At 37.6% G+C, this 22,896-nt stretch overlaps 24 non-coding genes across 24 annotated transcripts; all 24 read right to left on the reverse strand.

Moving 5' to 3' along the window:
- Nucleotides 1–657: 657 nt before the first annotated feature.
- On the reverse strand, nucleotides 658–729 carry trnac-gca (transfer RNA cysteine (anticodon GCA)). The gene has a single exon. It is a non-coding gene; the product is annotated as a tRNA-Cys (tRNA).
- A 1,003-nt stretch (nucleotides 730–1,732) lies between these two features.
- Nucleotides 1,733–1,804, reverse strand: trnac-gca (transfer RNA cysteine (anticodon GCA)). Its single transcript has one exon. It is a non-coding gene; the product is annotated as a tRNA-Cys (tRNA).
- Nucleotides 1,805–2,805: 1,001 nt separating this feature from the next.
- On the reverse strand, nucleotides 2,806–2,877 carry trnac-gca (transfer RNA cysteine (anticodon GCA)). Its single transcript has one exon. It is a non-coding gene; the product is annotated as a tRNA-Cys (tRNA).
- A 722-nt stretch (nucleotides 2,878–3,599) lies between these two features.
- On the reverse strand, nucleotides 3,600–3,671 carry trnac-gca (transfer RNA cysteine (anticodon GCA)). Its single transcript has one exon. It is a non-coding gene; the product is annotated as a tRNA-Cys (tRNA).
- Nucleotides 3,672–4,674: 1,003 nt separating this feature from the next.
- On the reverse strand, nucleotides 4,675–4,746 carry trnac-gca (transfer RNA cysteine (anticodon GCA)). The gene has a single exon. It is a non-coding gene; the product is annotated as a tRNA-Cys (tRNA).
- A 1,002-nt stretch (nucleotides 4,747–5,748) lies between these two features.
- trnac-gca (transfer RNA cysteine (anticodon GCA)) lies at nucleotides 5,749–5,820 on the reverse strand. Its single transcript has one exon. It is a non-coding gene; the product is annotated as a tRNA-Cys (tRNA).
- Nucleotides 5,821–6,821: 1,001 nt separating this feature from the next.
- trnac-gca (transfer RNA cysteine (anticodon GCA)) lies at nucleotides 6,822–6,893 on the reverse strand. The gene has a single exon. It is a non-coding gene; the product is annotated as a tRNA-Cys (tRNA).
- Nucleotides 6,894–7,593: 700 nt separating this feature from the next.
- trnac-gca (transfer RNA cysteine (anticodon GCA)) lies at nucleotides 7,594–7,665 on the reverse strand. Its single transcript has one exon. It is a non-coding gene; the product is annotated as a tRNA-Cys (tRNA).
- A 1,000-nt stretch (nucleotides 7,666–8,665) lies between these two features.
- Nucleotides 8,666–8,737, reverse strand: trnac-gca (transfer RNA cysteine (anticodon GCA)). The gene has a single exon. It is a non-coding gene; the product is annotated as a tRNA-Cys (tRNA).
- Nucleotides 8,738–9,439: 702 nt separating this feature from the next.
- Nucleotides 9,440–9,511, reverse strand: trnac-gca (transfer RNA cysteine (anticodon GCA)). Its single transcript has one exon. It is a non-coding gene; the product is annotated as a tRNA-Cys (tRNA).
- Nucleotides 9,512–10,213: 702 nt separating this feature from the next.
- Nucleotides 10,214–10,285, reverse strand: trnac-gca (transfer RNA cysteine (anticodon GCA)). Its single transcript has one exon. It is a non-coding gene; the product is annotated as a tRNA-Cys (tRNA).
- Nucleotides 10,286–11,286: 1,001 nt separating this feature from the next.
- trnac-gca (transfer RNA cysteine (anticodon GCA)) lies at nucleotides 11,287–11,358 on the reverse strand. Its single transcript has one exon. It is a non-coding gene; the product is annotated as a tRNA-Cys (tRNA).
- Nucleotides 11,359–12,059: 701 nt separating this feature from the next.
- trnac-gca (transfer RNA cysteine (anticodon GCA)) lies at nucleotides 12,060–12,131 on the reverse strand. Its single transcript has one exon. It is a non-coding gene; the product is annotated as a tRNA-Cys (tRNA).
- A 698-nt stretch (nucleotides 12,132–12,829) lies between these two features.
- Nucleotides 12,830–12,901, reverse strand: trnac-gca (transfer RNA cysteine (anticodon GCA)). Its single transcript has one exon. It is a non-coding gene; the product is annotated as a tRNA-Cys (tRNA).
- Nucleotides 12,902–13,118: 217 nt separating this feature from the next.
- On the reverse strand, nucleotides 13,119–13,190 carry trnac-gca (transfer RNA cysteine (anticodon GCA)). Its single transcript has one exon. It is a non-coding gene; the product is annotated as a tRNA-Cys (tRNA).
- A 701-nt stretch (nucleotides 13,191–13,891) lies between these two features.
- Nucleotides 13,892–13,963, reverse strand: trnac-gca (transfer RNA cysteine (anticodon GCA)). The gene has a single exon. It is a non-coding gene; the product is annotated as a tRNA-Cys (tRNA).
- A 1,493-nt stretch (nucleotides 13,964–15,456) lies between these two features.
- trnac-gca (transfer RNA cysteine (anticodon GCA)) lies at nucleotides 15,457–15,528 on the reverse strand. The gene has a single exon. It is a non-coding gene; the product is annotated as a tRNA-Cys (tRNA).
- A 701-nt stretch (nucleotides 15,529–16,229) lies between these two features.
- On the reverse strand, nucleotides 16,230–16,301 carry trnac-gca (transfer RNA cysteine (anticodon GCA)). Its single transcript has one exon. It is a non-coding gene; the product is annotated as a tRNA-Cys (tRNA).
- Nucleotides 16,302–17,022: 721 nt separating this feature from the next.
- trnac-gca (transfer RNA cysteine (anticodon GCA)) lies at nucleotides 17,023–17,094 on the reverse strand. The gene has a single exon. It is a non-coding gene; the product is annotated as a tRNA-Cys (tRNA).
- A 701-nt stretch (nucleotides 17,095–17,795) lies between these two features.
- Nucleotides 17,796–17,867, reverse strand: trnac-gca (transfer RNA cysteine (anticodon GCA)). Its single transcript has one exon. It is a non-coding gene; the product is annotated as a tRNA-Cys (tRNA).
- A 1,000-nt stretch (nucleotides 17,868–18,867) lies between these two features.
- On the reverse strand, nucleotides 18,868–18,939 carry trnac-gca (transfer RNA cysteine (anticodon GCA)). The gene has a single exon. It is a non-coding gene; the product is annotated as a tRNA-Cys (tRNA).
- Nucleotides 18,940–20,240: 1,301 nt separating this feature from the next.
- Nucleotides 20,241–20,312, reverse strand: trnac-gca (transfer RNA cysteine (anticodon GCA)). Its single transcript has one exon. It is a non-coding gene; the product is annotated as a tRNA-Cys (tRNA).
- Nucleotides 20,313–21,247: 935 nt separating this feature from the next.
- On the reverse strand, nucleotides 21,248–21,319 carry trnac-gca (transfer RNA cysteine (anticodon GCA)). Its single transcript has one exon. It is a non-coding gene; the product is annotated as a tRNA-Cys (tRNA).
- Nucleotides 21,320–22,318: 999 nt separating this feature from the next.
- On the reverse strand, nucleotides 22,319–22,390 carry trnac-gca (transfer RNA cysteine (anticodon GCA)). The gene has a single exon. It is a non-coding gene; the product is annotated as a tRNA-Cys (tRNA).
- Nucleotides 22,391–22,896: the final 506 nt, after the last annotated feature.

Raw genomic sequence — 22,896 nt, forward strand, 5'->3', positions numbered from 1 at the left:
AAAAACTAATGAAGAACACTCTCTCTCTGAAAACATACCCATAAAGTATTTGATTTCAAGATGACAAATATATTACAATCTGAGACCTATTGATCTGAAGTCTATTGCACTTCCACCTCTGTTAGGAACTGTCTGACAGAGAAAAAACATTGAATGAGGGACATTTTAGACTGAGTAACGTAACCAAAAAAGGAGCACTCCCTCTCTCAAGAAACACTGAGAAAGTACTTGATTTCAAGAGGGCGCCAGTATTTGATCCTGAGAAATTGTCTAATAATGGAGATTTTAGCTTGTGATCAACATAACCTAATAAAGAAAACTCTCTCTTTGAAAATGTACCCATAAAGTGTTTGATTTCAAGTTGACAAAAAAATTACAATCTGAGACCTATTGATCTGAAGTCTATTGCACTTCCACCTCTGATAGGAACTGTCTGACAGAGAAAAAACATTGAATGAGGGACATTTTAGACTGAGTAACATAACCAAAAAAGGAGCACTCCCTCTCTCAAGATACACTTAGAAAGTACTTGATTTCAAGGGGGTGCCAGGATTTGAACGAAAGAAATTGTCTAATAAGGGACAATTTTCCCTGAGTAACATATTCGAAAAAAGGGTCCTCTACCCTCAAAATACTATTTGAAAGCACTTGATTTAAAGGGGGTATCAGGATTTGAACCTGGGACCTCTTGATCTGCAGTCAAATACTCTACCACTGAGCTATACCCCCTCTGCTAGAAACTGTCAAAAGGCGGAAAAATTGTCTAATAAGGGACATTATAGCTGGAGATCAACAAAAACTAATGAAGAACACTCTCTCTCTGAAAACATACCCATAAAGTATTTGATTTCAAGATGACAAATATATTACAATCTGAGACCTATTGATCTGAAGTCTGTTGCACTTCCACCTCTGTTAGGAACTGTCTGACAGAGAAAAAACATCTAATGAGGGACATTTTAGCAGAGCACTCCCTCTCTCAAGAAACACCGAGAAAGTACTTGATTTCAAGGGGGCGCCAGGATTTGATCCTGAGAAATTGTCTAATAAGGGACATTATAGCTGGAGATCAACAAAAACTAATGAAGAACACTCTCTCTCTGAAAACATACCCATAAAGTATTTGATTTCAAGATGACAAATATATTACAATCTGAGACCTATTGATCTGAAGTCTATTGCACTTCCACCTCTGTTAGGAACTGTCTGACAGAGAAAAAACATTGAATGAGGGACATTTTAGACTGAGTAACGTAACCAAAAAAGGAGCACTCCCTCTCTCAAGAAACACTGAGAAAGTACTTGATTTCAAGAGGGCGCCAGTATTTGATCCTGAGAAATTGTCTAATAATGGAGATTTTAGCTTGTGATCAACATAACCTAATAAAGAAAACTCTCTCTTTGAAAATGTACCCATAAAGTGTTTGATTTCAAGTTGACAAAAAAATTACAATCTGAGACCTATTGATCTGAAGTCTATTGCACTTCCACCTCTGATAGGAACTGTCTGACAGAGAAAAAACATTGAATGAGGGACATTTTAGACTGAGTAACATAACCAAAAAAGGAGCACTCCCTCTCTGAAGATACACTTAGAAAGTACTTGATTTCAAGGGGGTGCCAGGATTTGAACGAAAGAAATTGTCTAATAAGGGACAATTTTCCCTGAGTAACATATTCGAAAAAAGGGTCCTCTACTCACAAAACAACTCTTTGAAAGCACTTGTTTTAAAGGGGGCATCAGGATTTGAACCTAGGACCTCTTGATCTGCAGTCAAATGCTCTACCACTGAGCTATACCCCCACTACTAGAACCTGTCTAAAGGCTGAAAAATTGTCTAATAAGGGACATTATAGCTGGAGATCAACAAAAACTAATGAAGAACACTCTCTCTCTGAAAACATACCCATAACGTTTTTGATTTCAAGATGACAAATATATTACAATCTGAGACCTATTGATCTGAAGTCTGTTGCACTTCCACCTCTATTAGGAACAGTCTGACAGAGAAAAACCATCTAATGAGGGACATTTTTGCAGAGCACTTCCTCTCTCAAGAAACACAGAGAAAGTACTTGATTTCAAGGGGGCGCCAGGATTTGATCCTGAGAAATTGTCTAATAAGGGAGATTTTAGCTTGTGATCAGCATAACCTAATAAAGAAAACTATCTCTTTGAAAACATACCCATAAAGTGTTTGATTTCAAGTTGACAAAAAATTACAATCTGAGACCTATTGATCTGAAGTCTGTTGCACTTCCACCTCTGTTAGGAACTGTCTGACAGAGAAAAAACATTGAATGAGGGACATTTTAGACTGAGTAAAATAACCAAAAAAGGAGCACTCCCTCTCTCAAGAAACACCGAGAAAGTACTTGATTTCAAGGGGGCTTCAGGATTTGATCCTGAGTAATTGTCTAATAAGGTAGATTTTAGCTTGTGATCAACATAACCTAATAAAGAAAACTCTCTCTTTGAAAACATACCCATAAAGTGTTTGATTTCAAGTTGACAAAAAAATTACAATCTGAGACCTATCGATCTGAAGTCTATAGCACTTCCACCTCTGTAAGGAACTGTCTGACAGAGAAAAAACATTGAATGAGGGACATTTTAGACTGAGTAACATAACCAAAAAAGGAGCACTCCCTCTCTCAAGATACACTTAGAAAGTACTTGATTTCAAGGGGATGCCAGGATTTGAACGTGAGAAATTGTCTAATAAGGGACAATTTTCCCTGAGTAACATATTCGAAAAAAGAGTCCTCTACCCTCAACATACTCTTTGAAAGCACTTGATTTAAAGGGGGCATCAGGATTTGAACCTGGGACCTCTTGATCTGCAATCAAATGCTCTTCCACTGAGCTATACCCCCTCTGCTAGAAACTGTCTAAAGGCGGAAAAATTGTCTAATAAGGGACATTATAGCTGGAGATCAACAAAAACTAATGAAGAGCACTCTCTCTCTGAAAACATACCCATAAAGTATTTGATTTCAAGATGACAAAAAATTACAATCTGAGACCTATTGATCTGAAGTCTATTGCACTTCCACCTCTGTTAGGAACTGTCTGACAGAGAAAAAACATTGAATGAGGGACATTTTAGACTGAGTAACGTAACCAAAAAAGGAGCACTCCCTCTCTCAAGAAACACTGAGAAAGTACTTGATTTCAAGAGGGCGCCAGTATTTGATCCTGAGAAATTGTCTAATAATGGAGATTTTAGCTTGTGATCAACATAACCTAATAAAGAAAACTCTCTCTTTGAAAATGTACCCATAAAGTGTTTGATTTCAAGTTGACAAAAAAATTACAATCTGAGACCTATTGATCTGAAGTCTATTGCACTTCCACCTCTGATAGGAACTGTCTGACAGAGAAAAAACATTGAATGAGGGACATTTTAGACTGAGTAACATAACCAAAAAAGGAGCACTCCCTCTCTCAAGATACACTTAGAAAGTACTTGATTTCAATGGGGTGCCAGGATTTGAACGAAAGAAATTGTCTAATAAGGGACAATTTTCCCTGAGTAACATATTCGAAAAAAGGGTCCTCTACTCACAAAACAACTCTTTGAAAGCACTTGTTTTAAAGGGGGCATCAGGATTTGAACCTAGGACCTCTTGATCTGCAGTCAAATGCTCTACCACTGAGCTATACCCCCTCTGCTAGAAACTGTCTAAAGGCGGAAAAATTGTCCAATAAGGGACATTATAGTTGGAGATCAACAAAAACTAATATAGAACACTCTCTCTCTCTGAAAACATACACATAAAGTATTTGATTTGAAGATGACAAATATATTACAATCTGAGACCTATTGATCTGAAGTCTGTTGCACTTCCACCTCTGTTAGGAACTGTCTGATAGAGAAAAAACATCTAATGAGGGACATTTTTGCAGAGCACTCCCTCTCTCAAGAAACACAGAGAAAGTACTTGATTTCAAAGGGGCGCCAGGATTTGATCCTGAAAAATGGTCTAATAAGGGAGATTTTAGCTTGTGATCAACATAACCTAATGAATAAAACTCTCTCTTTGAAAACGTACCCATAAAGTGTTTGATTCCAAGTTGACAAAAAATTACAATCTGAGACTTATTGATCTGAAGTCTATTGCACTTCCACCTCTGATAGGAACTGTCTGACAGAGAAAAACCATTGAATGAGGGACATTTTAGACTGAGTAACGTAACCAAAAAAGGAGCACTCCCTCTCTCAAGAAACACTGAGAAAGTACTTGATTTCAAGAGGGTGCCAGTATTTGATCCTGAGAAATTGTCTAATAATGGAGATTTTAGCTTGTGATCAACATAAACTAATAAAGAAAACTATCTCCTTGAAAACGTACCCATAAAGTGTTTGATTTCAAGTTGACAAAAAAATTACAATCTGAGACATATTGATCTGAAGTCTATTGCACTTCCACCTCTGATAGGAACTGTCTGACAGAGAAAAAACATTGAATGAGGGACATTTTAGACTGAGTAACATAACCAAAAAAGGAGCACTCCCTCTCTCAAGATACACTTAGAAAGTACTTGATTTCAAGGTGGTGCCAGGATTTGAATTGAAGAAATTGTCTAATAAGGGACAATTTTCCCTGAGTAACATATTCGAAAAAAGAGTCCTCTACCCTCAAAATACTATTTGAAAGCACTTGATTTATAGGGGGCATCAGGATTTGAACCTGGGACCTCTTGATCTGCAGTCAAATACTCTACCACTGAGCTATACCCCCTCTGCTAGAAACTGTCTAAAGGCGGAAAAATTGTCTAATAAGGGACATTATACCTGGAGATCAACAAAAACTAATGAAGAACACTCTCTCTCTGAAAACATACCCATAAAGTATTTGATTTCAAGATGACAAATATATTACAATCTGAGACCTATTGATCTGAAGTCTGTTGCACTTCCACCTCTGTTAGGAACTGTCTGACAGAGAAAAACCATCTAATGAGGGACATTTTAGCAGAGCACTCCCTCTCTCAAGAAACACCGAGAAAGTACTTGATTTCAAGGGGGCGCCAGGATTTGATCCTGAGAAATTGTCTAATAAGGTAGATTTTAGCTTGTGATCAACATAACCTAATAAAGAAAACTCTCTCTTTGAAAACGTACCCATAAAGTGTTTGATTTCAAGTTGACAAAAAAATTACAATCTGAGACCTATTGATCTGAAGTCTATTGCACTTCCACCTCTGTTAGGAACTGTCTGATAGAGAAAAAACATTGAATGAGGGACATTTTAGACTGAGTAACATAACCAAAAAAGGAGCACTCCCTCTCTCAAGAAACACCGAGAAAGTACTTGATTTCAAGGGGGCTTCAGGATTTGATCCTGAGTAATTGTCTAATAAGGTAGATTTTAGCTTGTGATCAACATAACCTAATAAAGAAAACTCTCTCTTTGAAAACATACCCATAAAGTGTTTGATTTCAAGTTGACAAAAAAATTACAATCTGAAACCTATTGATCTGAAGTCTATTGCACTTCCACCTCTGTTAGGAACTGTCTGAAAGAGAAAAAACATTGAATGAGGGACATTTTAGACTGAGTAACATAACCAAAAAAGGAGCACTCCCTCTCTCAAGATACACTTAGAAAGTACTTGATTTCAAGGTGGTGCCAGGATTTGAATTGAAGAAATTGTCTAATAAGGGACAATTTTCCCTGAGTAACATATTCGAAAAAAGAGTCCTCTACCCTCAAAATACTATTTGAAAGCACTTGATTTATAGGGGGCATCAGGATTTGAACCTGGGACCTCTTGATCTGCAGTCAAATACTCTACCACTGAGCTATACCCCCTCTGGTAGAAACTGTCTAAAGGCGGAAAAATTGTCTAATAAGGGACATTATAGCTGGAGATCAACAAAAACTAATGAAGAACACTCTCTCTCTGAAAACATACCCATAAAGTATTTGATTTCAAGATGACAAATATATTACAATCTGAGACCTATTGATCTGAAGTCTGTTGCACTTCCACCTCTGTTAGGAACTGTCTGACAGAGAAAAAACATCTAATGAGGGACATTTTAGCAGAGCACTCCCTCTCTCAAGAAACACCGAGAAAGTACTTGATTTCAAGGGGGTGCCAGGATTTGATCCTGAGAAATTGTCTAATAAGGGACATTATAGCTGGAGATCAAAAAAAACTAATGAAGAACACTCTCTCTCTGAAAACATACCCATAAAGTATTTGATTTCAAGATGACAAATATATTACAATCTGAGACCTATTGATCTGAAGTCTGTTGCACTTCCACCTCTGTTAGGAACTGTCTGATAGAGAAAAAACATTGAATGAGGGACATTTTAGACTGAGTAACATAACAAAAAAAGGAGCACTCCCTCTCTCAAGATACACTTAGAAAGTACTTGATTTCAAGGGGGCGCCAGGATTTGATCCTGAGAAATTGTCTAATAAGGGAGATTTTAGCTTGTGATCAACATAACCTAATAAAGAAAACTCTCTCTTTGAAAACATACCCATAAAGTGTTTGATTTCAAGTTGACAAAAAATTACAATCTGAGACCTATTGATCTGAAGTCTATTGCACTTCCACCTCTGTTAGGAACTGTCTGACAGAGAAAAAACATTGAATGAGGGACATTTTAGACTGAGTAACATAACCAAAAAAGGAGCACTCCCTCTCTCAAGATACACTTAGAAAGATCTTGATTTCAAGGGGGTGCCAGGATTTGAACGTGAGAAATTGTTTAATAAGGGACAATTTTCCCTGAGTAACATATTCAAAAAAAGAGTCCTCTACCCTCAAAATACTCTTTGAAAGCACTTGATTTAAAGGGGGCATCAGGATTTGAACCTGGGACCTCTTGATCTGCAGTCAAATGCTCTACCACTGAGCTATACCACCTCTGCTAGAAACTGTCTAAAGGCGGAAAAATTGTCTAATATGGGACATTATAGCTGGAGATGAACAAAAACTAATGAAGAACACTCTCTCTCTGAAAACATACCCATAAAGTATTTGATTTCAAGATGACAAATATATTACAATCTGAGACCTATTGATCTGAAGTCTGTTGCACTTCCACCTCTATTAGGAACTGTCTGACAGAGAAAAACCATCTAATGAGGGACATTTTTGCAGAGCACTCCCTCTCTCAAGATACACTTAGAAAGTACTTGATTTCAAGGGGGCACCAGGATTTGATCCTGAGAAATTGTCTAATAAGGGAGATTTTAGCTTGTGATCAACATAACCTAATAAAGAAAACTCTCTCTTTGAAAACATACCCATAAAGTGTTTGATTTCAAGTTGATAAAAAAATTACAATCTGAGACCTAATGATCTGAAATCTATTGCACTTCCACCTCTGATAGGAACTGTCTGACAGAGAAAAACCATTGAATGAGGGACATTTTAGACTGAGTAACATAACCATAAAAGGAGCACTCCCTCTCTCAAGATACACTTAGAAAGTACTTGATTTCAAGGGTTGCCAGGAATTGAACGTTTGAAATTGTCTAATAAGGGACAATTTTCCCTGAGTAACATATTCAAAAAAAGAGTCCTCTAACCTCAAAATACTCTTTGAAAGCACTTGACTTAAAGGGGGCATAAGGATTTGAACCTAGGACCTCTTGATCTGCAGTCAAATGCTCTACCACTGAGCTACACCCCCTCTGCTAGAAACTGTCTAAAGGCTAAAAAATTGTCTAATAAGGGACATTATAGCTGGAGATCAACAAAAACTAATGAAGAACACTCTCTCTCTGAAAACATACCCATAAAGTTTTTGATTTCAAGATGACAAATATATTACAATCTGAGACCTATTGATCTGAAGTCTATTGCACTTCCACCTCTGTTAGGAACTGTCTGACAGAGAAAAACCATTGAATGAGGGACATTTTAGACTGAGTAACATAACCAAAAGAGGAGCACTCCCTCTCTCAAGATACACTTAGAAAGTACTTGATTTCAAGGGGGTGCCAGGATTTGATCCTGAGAAATGGTCTAATAAGGGAGAATTTAGCTTGTGATCAACATAACTAGTGAAGAAAACTCTCTCTTTGAAAACGTACCCATAAAGTGTTTGATTCCAAGTTGACAAAAAATTACAATCTGAGACCTATTGATCTGAAGTCTATTGCACTTCCACCTCTGTTAGGAACTGTCTGACAGAGAAAAACCATCTTACGAGGGACATTTTTGCAGAGCACTCCCTCTCTCAAGATACACTGAGAAAGTACTTGATTTCAAGGGGGCACCAGGATTTGATCCTGAGAAATTGTCTAATAAGGGAGATTTTAGCTTGTGATCAACATAACCTAATAAAGAAAACTCTCTCTTTGAAAACATACCCATAAAGTGTTTGATTTCAAGTTGATAAAAAAATTACAATCTGAGACCTAATGATCTGAAATCTATTGCACTACCACCTCTGATAGGAACTGTCTGACAGAGAAAAACCATTGAATGAGGGACATTTTAGACTGAGTAACATAACCAAAAAAGGAGCACTCCCTCTCTCAAGATACACTTAGAAAGTACTTGATTTCAAGGGGTTGCCAGGATTTGAACGTAAAAAATTGTCTAATAAGGGACAATTTTCCCTGAGTAACATATTCAAAAAAAGAGTCCTCTAACCTCAAAATACTCTTTGAAAGCACTTGATTTAAAGGGGGCATCAGGATTTGAACCTGGGACCTCTTGATCTGCAGTCAAATGCTCTACCACTGAGCTATACCCCCTCTGCTAGAAACTGTCTAAAGGCTAAAAAAATTGTCTAATAAGGGACATTATAGCTGGAGATCAACAAAAACTAATGAAGAACACTCTCTCTCTGAAAACATACCCATAAAGTTTTTGATTTCAAGATGACAAATATATTACAATCTGAGACCTATTGATCTGAAGTCTGTTGCACTTCCACCTCTATTAGGAACTGTCTGACAGAGAAAAACCATCTAATGAGGGACATTTTTGCAGAGCACTTCCTCTCTCAAGAAACACCGAGAAAGTACTTGATTTCAAGGGGGCGCCAGGATTTGATTCTGAGAAATTGTCTAATAAGGGAGATTTTAGCTTGTGATCAACATAACCTAATAAAGAAAACTCTCTCTTTGAAAACATACCCATAAAGTGTTTGATTTCAAGTTGACAAAAAAATTACAATCTGAGACCTATTGTTCTGAAGTCTATTGCACTTCCACCTCTGTTAGGAACTGTCTGACAGAGAAAAAACATTGAATGATGGACATTTTAGACTGAGTAACATAACCAAAAAAGGAGCACTCCCTCTCTCAAGATACACTTAGAAAGTACTTGATTTCAAGGGGGTGCCAGGATTTGAACGTGAGAAATTGTCTAATAAGGGACAATTTTCCCTGAGTAACATATTCAAAAAAAGAGTCCTCTACCCTCAAAATACTCTTTGAAAGCACTTGATTTAAAGGGGGCACCAGGATTTGAACCTGGGACCTTTTGAGCTGCAGTCAAATGCTCTACCACTGAGCTATACACCCTCTGCTAGAAACTGTCTAAAGGCGGAAAAATTGTCTAATATGGGACATTATAGCTGGAGATCAACAAAAACTGATGAAGAACACTCTCTCTCTGAAAACATACCCATAAAGTATTTGATTTCAAGATGACAAATATATTACAATCTGAGACCTATTGATCTGAAGTCTGTTGCACTTCCACCTCTGTTAGGAACTGTCTGACAGAGAAAAACCATCTAATGAGGGACATTTTAGCAGAGCACTTCCTCTCTCAAGAAACACCGAGAAAGTACTTGATTTCAAGGGGGCGCCAGGATTTGATCCTGAGAAATTGTCTAATAAGGGAGATTTTAGCTTGTGATCAACATAACCTAATAAAGAAAACTCTCTCTTTGAAAACATACCCATAAAGTGTTTGATTTCAAGTTGACAAAAAAAATTACAATCTGAGACCTATTGATCTGAAGTCTATTGCACTTCCACCTCTGTTAGGAACTGTCTGACAGAGAAAAAACATTGAATGAGGGACATTTTAGACTGAGTAGCATAACCAAAAAAGGAGCACTCCCTCTCTCAAGATACACTTAGAAAGTACTTGATTTCAAGGGGGTGCCAGGATTTGAACGTGAGAAATTGTCTAATAAGGGACAATTTTCCCTGAGTAACATATTCAAAAAAAGAGTCCTCTACCCTCAAAATACTCTTTGAAAGCACTTGATTTAAAGGGGGCACCAGGATTTGAACCTGGGACCTCTTGATCTGCAGTCAAATGCTCTACCACTGAGCTATACCCCCTCTGCTAGAAACTGTCTAAAGGCGGAAAAATTGTCTAATATGGGACATTATAGTTGGAGATCGACAAAAACTAATGAAGAACACTCTCTCTCTGAAAACATACCCATAAAGTATTTGATTTCAAGATGACAAATATATTACAATCTGAGACCTATTGATCTGAAGTCTGTTGCACTTCCACCTCTGTTAGGAACTGTCTGACAGAGAAAAACCATCTAATGAGGGACATTTTAGCAGAGCACTTCCTCTCTCAAGAAACACCGAGAAAGTACTTGATTTCAAGGAGGCGCCAGGATTTGATCCTGAGAAATTGTCTAATAAGGGAGATTTTAGCTTGTGATCAACATAACCTAATAAAGAAAACTCTCTCTTTGAAAACATACCCATAAAGTGTTTGATTTCAAGTTGACAAAAAATTACAATCTGAGACCTATTGATCTGAAGTCTATTGCACTTCCACCTCTGTTAGGAACTGTCTGACAGAGAAAAGCCATTGAATGAGGGACATTTTAGACTGAGTAACATAACCAAAAAAGGAGCACTCCCTCTCTCAAGATACACTTAGAAAGTACTTGATTTCAAGGGGGTGCCAGGATTTGATCCTGATAAATTGTCTAATAAGGGAGATTTGAGCTTGTGATCAACATAACCTAATGAAGAAAACTCTCTCTTTGAAAACGTACCCTTAAAGTGTTTGATTCCAAGTTGACAAAAAATTTAAATCTGAGACCTATTGATCTGAAGTCTATTGCACTTCCACCTCTGATAGGAACTGTCTGACAGAGAAAAACCATTGAATGAGGGACATTTTAGACTGAGTAACATAACCAAAAAAAGGAGCACTCCCTCTCTCAAAATACACTTAGAAAGTACTTGATTTAAAGGGGGTGACAGGATTTGAACTTGAGAAATTGTCTAATAAGGGACAATTTTGCCTGAGTAACATATTCTGAAAAAAAGTCCTATACCCTCAAAATACTCTTAGAAAGCACTTGATTTTAAGGGGGCATCAGGAATTGAAACTGGGACCTCTTGATCTGCAGTCAAATGCTCTACCACTGAGCTATACCCCCTCTGCTAGAAACTGTCTGAAGGCGGAGAAAATGTCTAATAAGGGACATTATAGCTGGAAATCAACAAAAACTAATGAAGAACACTCTCTCTCTGAAAACATACCCATAAAGTATTTGATTTCAAGATGACAAATATATTACATTCTGAGACCTATTGATCTGAAGTCTGTTGCACTTCCACCTCTGTTAGGAACTGTCTGACTGAGAAAAAACATCTAATGAGGGACATTTTTGCAGAGCACTCCCTCTCTCAAGAAACACAGAGAAAGTACTTGATTTCAAGGGGGCGCCAGGATTTGATCCTGAGAAATTGTCTAATAAGGGAGATTTTAGCTTGTGATCAACATAACCTAATAAAGAAAACTCTCTCTTTGAAAACGTACCCATAAAGTGTTTGATTTCAAGTTGACAAAAAAATTACTATCTGAGACCTATTGATCTGAAGTCTATTGCACTTCCACCTCTGTTAGGAACTGTCTGACAGAGAAAAAACATTGAATGAGGGACATTTTAGACTGAGTAACATAACCAAAAAAGGAGCACTCCCTCTCTCAAGATACACTTAGAAAGAACTTGATTTCAAGGGGGTGCCAGGATTTGAACGTGAGAAATTGTCTAATAAGGGACAATTTTCCCTGAGTAACATATTCAAAAAATGAGTCCTCTACCCTCAAAATACTCTTTGAAAGCACTTGATTTAAAGGGGGCATCAGGATTTGAACCTGGGACCTCTTGATCTGCAGTCAAATGCTCTACCACTGAGCTATACCCCCTCTGCTAGAAACTGTCTAAAGGCGGAAAAATTGTCTAATATGGGACATTATAGCTGGAGATCAACAAAAACTAATGAAGAACACTCTCTCTCTGAAAACATACCCATAAAGTATTTGATTTCAAGATGACAAATATATTACAATCTGAGACCTATTGATCTGAAGTCTGTTGCACTTCCACCTCTGTTAGGAACTGTCTGACAGAGAAAAAACATCTAATGAGGGACATTTTTGCAGAGCACTCCCTCTCTCAAGAAACACAGAGAAAGTACTTGATTTCAAGGTGGCGCCAGGATTTGATCCTGAGAAATTGTCTAATAAGGGAGATTTTAGCTTGTGATCAACATAACCTAATAAAGAAAACTCTCTCTTTGAAAACATACCCATAAAGTGTTTGATTTCAAGTTGACAAAAAAATTACAATCTGAGACCTATTGATCTGAAGTCTATTGCACTTCCACCTCTGTTAGGAACTGTCTGACAGAGAAAAAACATTGAATGAGGGCTGAAGGCTGAGTAACATAACCAAAAAAGGAGCACTCCCTCTCTCAAGATACACTTAGAAAGTACTTGATTTCAAGGGGGTGCCAGGATTTGAACGTGAGAAATTGTCTAATAAGGGACAATTTTCCCTGAGTAACATATTCAAAAAAAGAGTCCTCTACCCTCAAAATACTCTTTGAAAGCACTTGATTTAAAGGGGGCACCAGGATTTGAACCTGGGACCTTTTGATCTGCAGTCAAATGCTCTACCACTGAGCTATACACCCTCTGCTAGAAACTTTCTAAAGGCGGAAAAATTGTCTAATATGGGACATTATAGCTGGAGATCAACAAAAACTAATGAAGAACACTCTCTCTCTGACAACATACCCATAAAGTATTTGATTTCAAGATGACAAATATATTACAATCTGAGACCTATTGATCTGTAGTCTGTTGCACTTCCTCTACCCTCAAAATACTCTTTGAAAGCACTTGATTTAAAGGGGGCATCAGGATTTGAACCTGGGACCTCTTGATCTGCAGTCAAATGCTCTACCACTGAGCTATACCCCCTCTGCTAGAAACTGTCTAAAGGCGGAAAAATTGTCTAATATGGGACATTATAGCTGGAGATCAACAAAAACTAATGAAGAACACTCTCTCCCTGAAAACATACCCATAAAGTATTTGATTTCAAGATGACAAATATATTACAATCTGAGACCTATTGATCTGAAGTCTGTTGCACTTCTACCTCTGTTAGGAACTGTCTGACAGAGAAAAACCATCTAATGAGGGACATTTTTGCAGAGCACTCCCTCTCTCAAGAAACACAGAGAAAGTACTTGATTTCAAGAGGGCGCCAGGATTTGATCCTGAGAAATTGTCTAATAAGGGAGATTTTAGCTTGTGATCAACATAACCTAATAAAGAAAACTCTCTCTTTGAAAACATACCCATAAAGTGTTTGATTTCAAGTTGACAAAAAAATTACAATCTGAGACCTATTGATCTGAAGTCTATTGCACTTCCACCTCTGTTAGGAACTGTCTGACAGAGAAAAAACATTGAATGAGGGACATTTTAGACTGAGTAACATAACCAAAAAAGGAGCACTCCCTCTCTCAAGATACACTTAGAAAGAACTTGATTTCAAGGGGGTGCCAGGATTTGAACGTGAGAAATTGTCTAATAAGGGACAATTTTCCCTGAGTAACATATTCAAAAAATTTGTCCTCTACCCTCAAAATACTCTTTGAAAGCACTTGATTTAAAGGGGGCATCAGGATTTGAACCTGGGACCTCTTGATCTGCAGTCAAATGCTCTACCACTGAGCTATACCCCCTCTGCTAGAAACTGTCTAAAGGCGGAAAAATTGTCTAATATGGGACATTATAGCTGGAGATCAACAAAAACTAATGAAGAACACTCTCTCCCTGAAAACATACCCATAAAGTATTTGATTTCAAGATGACAAATATATTACAATCTGAGACCTATTGATCTGAAGTCTGTTGCACTTCCACCTCTGTTAGGAACTGTCTGACAGACAAAAAACATTGAATGAGGGACATTTTAGACTGAGTAACATAACCAAAAAAGGAGCACTCCCTCTCTCAAGATACACTTAGAAAGTACTTGATTTCAAGGGGGTGCCAGGATTTGATCCTGAGAAATTGTCTAATAAGGGAGATTTGAGCTTGTGATCAACATAACCTAATGAAGAAAACTCTCTTTGAAAACGTACCCTTAAAGTGTTTGATTCCAAGTTGACAAAAAATTTAAATCTGAGACCTATTGATCTGAAGTCTATTGCACTTCCACCTCTGATAGGAACTGTCTGACAGAGAAAAACCATTGAATGAGGGACATTTTAGACTGAGTAACATAACCAAAAAAAGGAGCACTCCCTCTCTCAAAATACACTTAGAAAGTACTTGATTTAAAGGGGGTGACAGGATTTGAACTTGAGAAATTGTCTAATAAGGGACAATTTTGCCTGAGTAACATATTCTGAAAAAAAGTCCTATACCCTCAAAATACTCTTAGAAAGCACTTGATTTTAAGGGGGCATCAGGAATTGAAACTGGGACCTCTTGAACTGCAGTCAAATGCTCTACCACTGAGCTATACCCCATCCGCTAGAAACTGTTTGAAGGCGGAGAAAATGTCTAATAAGGGACATTATAGCTGGAGATCAACAAAAACTAATGAAGAACACTCTCTCTCTGAAAACATACCCATAAAGTATTTGATTTCAAGATGACAAATATATTACATTCTGAGACCTATTGATCTGAAGTCTGTTGCACTTCCACCTCTGTTAGGAACTGTCTGACTGAGAAAAAACATCTAATGAGGGACATTTTTGCAGAGCACTCCCTCTCTCAAGAAACACAGAGAAAGTACTTGATTTCAAGGGGGCGCCAGGATTTGATCCTGAGAAATTGTCTAATAAGGGAGATTTTAGCTTGTGATCAACATAACCTAATAAAGAAAACTCTCTCTTTGAAAACGTACCCATAAAGTGTTTGATTTCAAGTTGACAAAAAAATTACTATCTGAGACCTATTGATCTGAAGTCTATTGCACTTCCACCTCTGTTAGGAACTGTCTGACAGAGAAAAAACATTGAATGAGGGACATTTTAGACTGAGTAACATAACCAAAAAAGGAGCACTCCCTCTCTCAAGATACACTTAGAAAGAACTTGATTTCAAGGGGGTGCCAGGATTTGAACGTGAGAAATTGTCTAATAAGGGACAATTTTCCCTGAGTAACATATTCAAAAAATGAGTCCTCTACCCTCAAAATACTCTTTGAAAGCACTTGATTTAAAGGGGGCATCAGGATTTGAACCTGGGACCTCTTGATCTGCAGTCAAATGCTCTACCACTGAGCTATACCCCCTCTGCTAGAATCTGTCTAAAGGCGGAAAAATTGTCTAATATGGGACATCATAGCTGGAGATCAACAAAAACTAATGAAGAACACTCTCTCCCTGAAAACATACCCATAAAGTATTTGATTTCAAGATGACAAATATATTACAATCTGAGACCTATTGATCTGAAGTCTGTTGCACTTCCACCTCTGTTAGGAACTGTCTGACAGAGAAAAACCATCTAATGAGGGACATTTTTGCAGAGCACTCCCTCTCTCAAGAAACACAGAGAAAGTACTTGATTTCAAGAGGGCGCCAGGATTTGATCCTGAGAAATTGTCTAATAAGGGAGATTTTAGCTTGTGATCAACATAACCTAATAAAGAAAACTCTCTCTTTGAAAACATACCCATAAAGTGTTTGATTTCAAGTTGACAAAAAAATTACAATCTGAGACCTATTGATCTGAAGTCTATTGCACTTCCACCTCTGTTAGGAACTGTCTGACAGAGAAAAAACATTGAATGAGGGACATTTTAGACTGAGTAACATAACCAAAAAAGGAGCACTCCCTCTCTCAAGATACACTTAGAAAGAACTTGATTTCAAGGGGGTGCCAGGATTTGAACGTGAGAAATTGTCTAATAAGGGACAATTTTCCCTGAGTAACATATTCAAAAAATGAGTCCTCTACCCTCAAAATACTCTTTGAAAGCACTTGATTTAAAGGGGGCATCAGGATTTGAACCTGGGACCTCTTGATCTGCAGTCAAATGCTCTACCACTGAGCTATACCCCCTCTGCTAGAAACTGTCTAAAGGCGGAAAAATTGTCTAATATGGGACATTATAGCTGGAGATCAACAAAAACTAATGAAGAACACTCTCTCCCTGAAAACATACCCATAAAGTATTTGATTTCAAGATGACAAATATATTACAATCTGAGACCTATTGATCTGAAGTCTGTTGCACTTCCACCTCTGTTAGGAACTGTCTGACAGAGAAAAAACATTGAATGAGGGACATTTTAGACTGAGTAACATAACCAAAAAAGGAGCACTCCCTCTCTCAAGATACACTTAGAAAGTACTTGATTTCAAGGGGGTGCCAGGATTTGATCCTGAGAAATTGTCTAATAAGGGAGATTTGAGCTTGTGATCAACATAACCTAATGAAGAAAACTCTCTTTGAAAACGTACCCTTAAAGTGTTTGATTCCAAGTTGACAAAAAATTTAAATCTGAGATCTATTGATCTGAAGTCTATTGCACTTCCACCTCTGATAGGAACTGTCTGACAGAGAAAAACCATTGAATGAGGGACATTTTAGACTTGATTAACATAACCAAAAAAAGGAGCACTCCCTCTCTCAAAATACACTTAGAAAGTACTTGATTTAAAGGGGGTGACAGGATTTGAACTTGAGAAATTGTCTAATAAGTGACAATTTTGCCTGAGTAACATATTCTGAAAAAAAGTCCTATACCCTCAAAATACTCTTAGAAAGCACTTGATTTTAAGGGGGCATCAGGAATTGAAACTGGGACCTCTTGATCTGCAGTCAAATGCTCTACCACTGAGCTATACCACCTCCGCTAGAAACTGTCTGAAGGCGGAGAAAATGTCTAATAAGGGACATTATAGCTGGAGATCAACAAAAACTAATGAAGAACACTCTCTCTCTGAAAACATACCCATAAAGTATTTGATTTCAAGATGACAAATATATTACATTCTGAGACCTATTGATCTGAAGTCTGTTGCACTTCCACCTCTGTTAGGAACTGTCTGACTGAGAAAAAACATCTAATGAGGGACATTTTTGCAGAGCACTCCCTCTCTCAAGAAACACAGAGAAAGTACTTGATTTCAAGGGGGCGCCAGGATTTGATCCTGAGAAATTGTCTAATAAGGGAGATTTTAGCTTGTGATCAACATAACCTAATAAAGAAAACTCTCTCTTTGAAAACATACCCATAAAGTGTTTGATTTCAAGTTGACAAAAAAATTACAATCTGAGACCTATTGATCTGAAGTCTATTGCACTTCCACCTCTGTTAGGAACTGTCTGACAGAGAAAAAACATTGAATGAGGGACATTTTAGACTGAGTAACATAACCAAAAAAGGAGCACTCCCTCTCTCAAGATACACTTAGAAAGTACTTGATTTCAATGGGGTGCCAGGATTTGAACGTGAGAAATTGTCTAATAAGGGACAATTTTCCCTGAGTAACATATTCAAAAAAAGAGTCCTCTACCCTCAAAATACTCTTTGAAAGCACTTGATTTAAAGGGGGCATCAGGATTTGAACCTGGGACCTCTTGATCTGCAGTCAAATGCTCTACCAATGAGCTAGACCCCCTCTGCTAGAAACTGTCTAAAGGCTGAAAAATTGTCTAATAAGGGGCATTATAGCTGGAGATCAACAAAAACTAATGAAGAACACTCTCTCTCTGAAAACATACCCATAAAGTATTTGATTTCAAGATGACAAATATATTACAATCATAGACCTATTGATCTGAAGTCTGTTGCACTTCCACCTCTGTTAGGAACTGTCTGACAGAGAAAAACCATCTAATGAGGGACATTTTAGCAGAGCACTTCCTCTCTCAAGAAACACCGAGAAAGTACTTGATTTCAAGGAGGCGCCAGGATTTGATCCTGAGAAATTGTCTAATAAGGGAGATTTTAGCTTGTGATCAACATAACCTAATAAAGAAAACTCTCTCTTTGAAAACATACCCATAAAGTGTTTGATTTCAAGTTGACAAAAAATTACAATCTGAGACCTATTGATCTGAAGTCTATTGCACTTCCACCTCTGTTAGGAACTGTCTGACAGAGAAAAAACATTGAATGAGGGACATTTTAGACTGAGTAACATAACCAAAAAAGGAGCACTCCCTCTCTCAAGATACACTTAGAAAGTACTTGATTTCAAGGGGGTGCCAGGATTTGATCCTGAGAAATGGTCTAATAAGGGAGATTTGAGCTTGTGATCAACATAACCTAATGAAGAAAACTCTCTCTTTGAAAACATACCCTTAAAGTGTTTGATTCCAAGTTGACAAAAAATTTAAATCTGAGACCTATTGATCTGAAGTCTATTGCACTTCCACCTCTGATAGGAACTGTCTGACAGAGAAAAACCATTGAATGAGGGACATTTTAGACTGAGTAACATAACCAAAAAAAGGAGCACTCCCTCTCTCAAAATACACTTAGAAAGTACTTGATTTAAAGGGGGTGACAGGATTTGAACTTGAGAAATTGTCTAATAAGGGACAATTTTGCCTGAGTAACATATTCTGAAAAAAAGTCCTATACCCTCAAAATACTCTTAGAAAGCACTTGATTTTAAGGGGCATCAGGAATTGAAACTGGGACCTCTTGATCTGCAGTCAAATGCTCTACCACTGAGCTATACCCCCTCTGCTAGAAACTGTCTGAAGGCGGAGAAAATGTCTAATAAGGGACATTATAGCTGGAGATCAACAAAAACTAATGAAGAACACTCTCTCTCTGAAAACATACCCATAAAGTATTTGATTTCAAGATGACAAATATATTACATTCTGAGATCTATTGATCTGAAGTCTGTTGCACTTCCACCTCTGTTAGGAACTGTCTGACTGAGAAAAAACATCTAATGAGGGACATTTTTGCAGAGCACTCCCTCTCTCAAGAAACACAGAGAAAGGACTTGATTTCAAGGGGGCGCCAGGATTTGATCCTGAGAAATTGTCTAATAAGGGAGATTTTAGCTTGTGATCAACATAACCTAATAAAGAAAACTCTCTCTTTGAAAACGTACCCATAAAGTGTTTGATTTCAAGTTGACAAAAAAATTACTATCTGAGACCTATTGATCTGAAGTCTATTGCACTTCCACCTCTGTTAGGAACTGTCTGACAGAGAAAAAAAATTGAATGAGGGACATTTTAGACTGAGTAACATAACCAAAAAAGGAGCACTCCCTCTCTCAAGATACACTTAGAAAGTACTTGATTTCAAGGGGGTGCCAGGATTTGATCCTGAGAAATGGTCTAATAAGGGAGATTTGAGCTTGTGATCAACATAACCTAATGAAGAAAACTCTCTCTTTGAAAAAGTACCCTTAAAGTGTTTGATTCCAAGTTGACAAAAAATTTAAATCTGAGACCTATTAATCTGAAGTCTATTGCACTTCCACCTCTGATAGGAACTGTCTGACAGAGAAAAAACATTGAATGAGGGACATTTTAGACTGAGTAACATAACCAAAAAAGGAGCACTCCCTCTCTCAAGATACACTTAGAAAGTACTTGATTTCAAGGGGGTGCCAGGATTTGATCCTGAGAAATGGTCTAATAAGGGAGATTTGAGCTTGTGATCAACATAACCTAATAAAGAAAACTCTCTCTTTTAAAACATACCCATAAAGTGTTTGATTTCAAGTTGACAAAAAAATACAATCTGAGACCTATTGATCTGAAGTCTATTGCACTTCCACCTCTGTTAGGAACTGTCTGACAGAGAAAAACCATTGAATGAGGGACATTTTAGACTGAGTAACATAACCAAAAAAGGAGCACTCCCTCTCTCAAGATACACTTAGAAAGTACTTGATTTCAAGGGGGTGCCAGGATTTGAACGTGAGAAATTGTCTAATAAGGGACAATTTTCCCTGAGTAACATATTCAAAAAAAGAGTCCTCAGCCCTCAAAATACTCTTTGAAAGCAATTGATTTAAAGGGGGCATCAGGATTTGAACCTGGGACCTCTTGATCTGCAGTCAAATGCTCTACCACTGAGCTATACCCCCTCTGCTAGAAACTGTCTAAAGGCTGAAAAATTGTCTAATAAGGGACATTATAGCTGGAGATCAACAAAAACTAATGAAGAACACTCTCTCTCTGAAAACATACCCATAAAGTTTTTGATTTCAAGATGACAAATATATTACAATCTGAGAGCTATTGATCTGAAGTCTGTTGCACTTCCACCTCTATTAGGAACTGTCTGACAGAGAAAAAACATCTAATGAGGGACATTTTTGCAGAGCACTCCCTCTCTCAAGATACACTTAGAAAGTACTTGATTTCAAGGGGGTGCCAGGATTTGATCCTGAGAAATGGTCTAATAAGGGAGATTTTAGCTTGTAATCAACATAACCTAATGAAGAAAACTCTCTCTTTGAAAACGTACCCATAAAGTGTTTGATTCCAAGTTGACAAAAAATTACAATCTGAGACCTATTGATCTGAAGTCTATTGCACTTCCACCTCTGTTAGGAACTGTCTGACAGAGAAAAACCATCTTACGAGGGACATTTTTGCAGAGCACTCCCTCTCTCAAGATACACTGAGAAAGTACTTGATTTCAAGGGGGCGCCAGGATTTGATCCTGAGAAATTGTCTAATAAGGGAGATTTTAAACATACCCATAAAGTGTTTGATTTCAAGTTGACAAAAAATTACAATCTGAGACCTATTGATCTGAAGTCTATTGCACTTCCACCTCTGTTAGGAACTGTCTGACAGAGAAAAAACATTGAATGAGGGACATTTTAGACTGAGTAACATAACCAAAAAAGGAGCACTCCCTCTCTCAAGATACACTTAGAAAAAACTTGATTTCAAGGGGGTGCCAGGATTTGAACGTGAGAAATTGTCTAATAAGGGACAATTTTCCCTGAGTAACATATTTGAAAAAACAGTCCTCGACCCTCGAACAACTCTTTGAAAGCACTTGATTTAAAGGGGGCATCAGGATTTGAACCTGGGACCTCTTGATCTGCAGTCAAATGCTCTACCACTGAGCTATACCCCCTCTGCTAGAAACTGTCTAAAGGCGGAAAAATTGTCTAATATGGGACATTATAGCTGGAGATCAACAAAAACTAATGAAGAACACTCTCTCTCTGAAAACATACCCATAAAGTATTTGATTTCAAGATGACAAATATATTACAATCATAGACCTATTGATCTGAAGTCTGTTGCACTTCCACCTCTGTTAGGAACTGTCTGACAGAGAAAAACCATCTAATGAGGGACATTTTAGCAGAGCACTTCCTCTCTCAAGAAACACCGAGAAAGTACTTGATTTCAAGGAGGCGCCAGGATTTGATCCTGAGAAATTGTCTAATAAGGGAGATTTTAGCTTGTGATCAACATAACCTAATAAAGAAAACTCTCTCTTTGAAAACATACCCATAAAGTGTTTGCTTTCAAGTTGACAAAAAATTACAATCTGAGACCTATTGATCTGAAGTCTATTGCACTTCCACCTCTGTTAGGAACTGTCTGACAGAGAAAAAACATTGAATGAGGGACATTTTAGACTGAGTAACATAACCAAAAAAGGAGCACTCCCTCTCTCAAGATACACTTAGAAAGTACTTGATTTCAAGGGGGTGCCAGGATTTGATCCTGAGAAATGGTCTAATAAGGGAGATTTGAGCTTGTGATCAACATAACCTAATGAAGAAAACTCTCTCTTTGAAAACATACCCATAAAGTGTTTGATTTCAAGTTGACAAAAAATTACAATCTGAGACCTATTGATCTGAAGTCTATTGCACTTCCACCTCTGTTAGGAACTGTCTGACAGAGAAAAAACATTGAATGAGGGACATTTTAGACTGAGTAACATAACCAAAAAGGAGCACTCCCTCTCTCAAGATACACTTAGAAAGAACTTGATTTCAAGGGGGTGCCAGGATTTGAACGTGAGAAATTGTCTAATAAGGGACAATTTTCCCTGAGTAACATATTCAAAAAATGAGTCCTCTACCCTCAAAATACTCCTTGAAAGCACTTGATTTAAAGGGGGCATCAGGATTTGAACCTGGGACCTCTTGATCTGCAGTCAAATGCTCTACCACTGAGCTATACCCCCTCTGCTAGAAACTGTCTAAAGGCGGAAAAATTGTCTAATATGGGACATTATAGCTGGAGATCAACAAAAACTAATGAAGAACACTCTCTCCCTGAAAACATACCCATAAAGTATTTGATTTCAAGATGACAAATATATTACAATCTGAGACCTATTGATCTGAAGTCTGTTGCACTTCCACCTCTGTTAGGAACTGTCTGACAGAGAAAAACCATCTAATGAGGGACATTTTTGCAGAGCACTCCCTCTCTCAAGAAACACAGAGAAAGTACTTGATTTCAAGGGGGCGCCAGGATTTGATCCTGAGAAATTGTCTAATAATGGAGATTTTAGCTTGTGATCAACATAACCTAATAAAGAAAACTCTCTCTTTGAAAACATACCCATAAAGTGTTTGATTTCAAGTTGACAAAAAAATTACAATCTGAGACCTATTGATCTGAAGTCTATTGCACTTCCACCTCTGTTAGGAACTGTCTGACAGAGAAAAAACATTGAATGAGGGA

This window comes from Oncorhynchus clarkii, chromosome 31 (genome assembly GCF_045791955.1).
Source record: "Oncorhynchus clarkii lewisi isolate Uvic-CL-2024 chromosome 31, UVic_Ocla_1.0, whole genome shotgun sequence".
In the NCBI taxonomy this organism is placed as follows: Eukaryota; Metazoa; Chordata; class Actinopteri; order Salmoniformes; family Salmonidae; genus Oncorhynchus; species Oncorhynchus clarkii.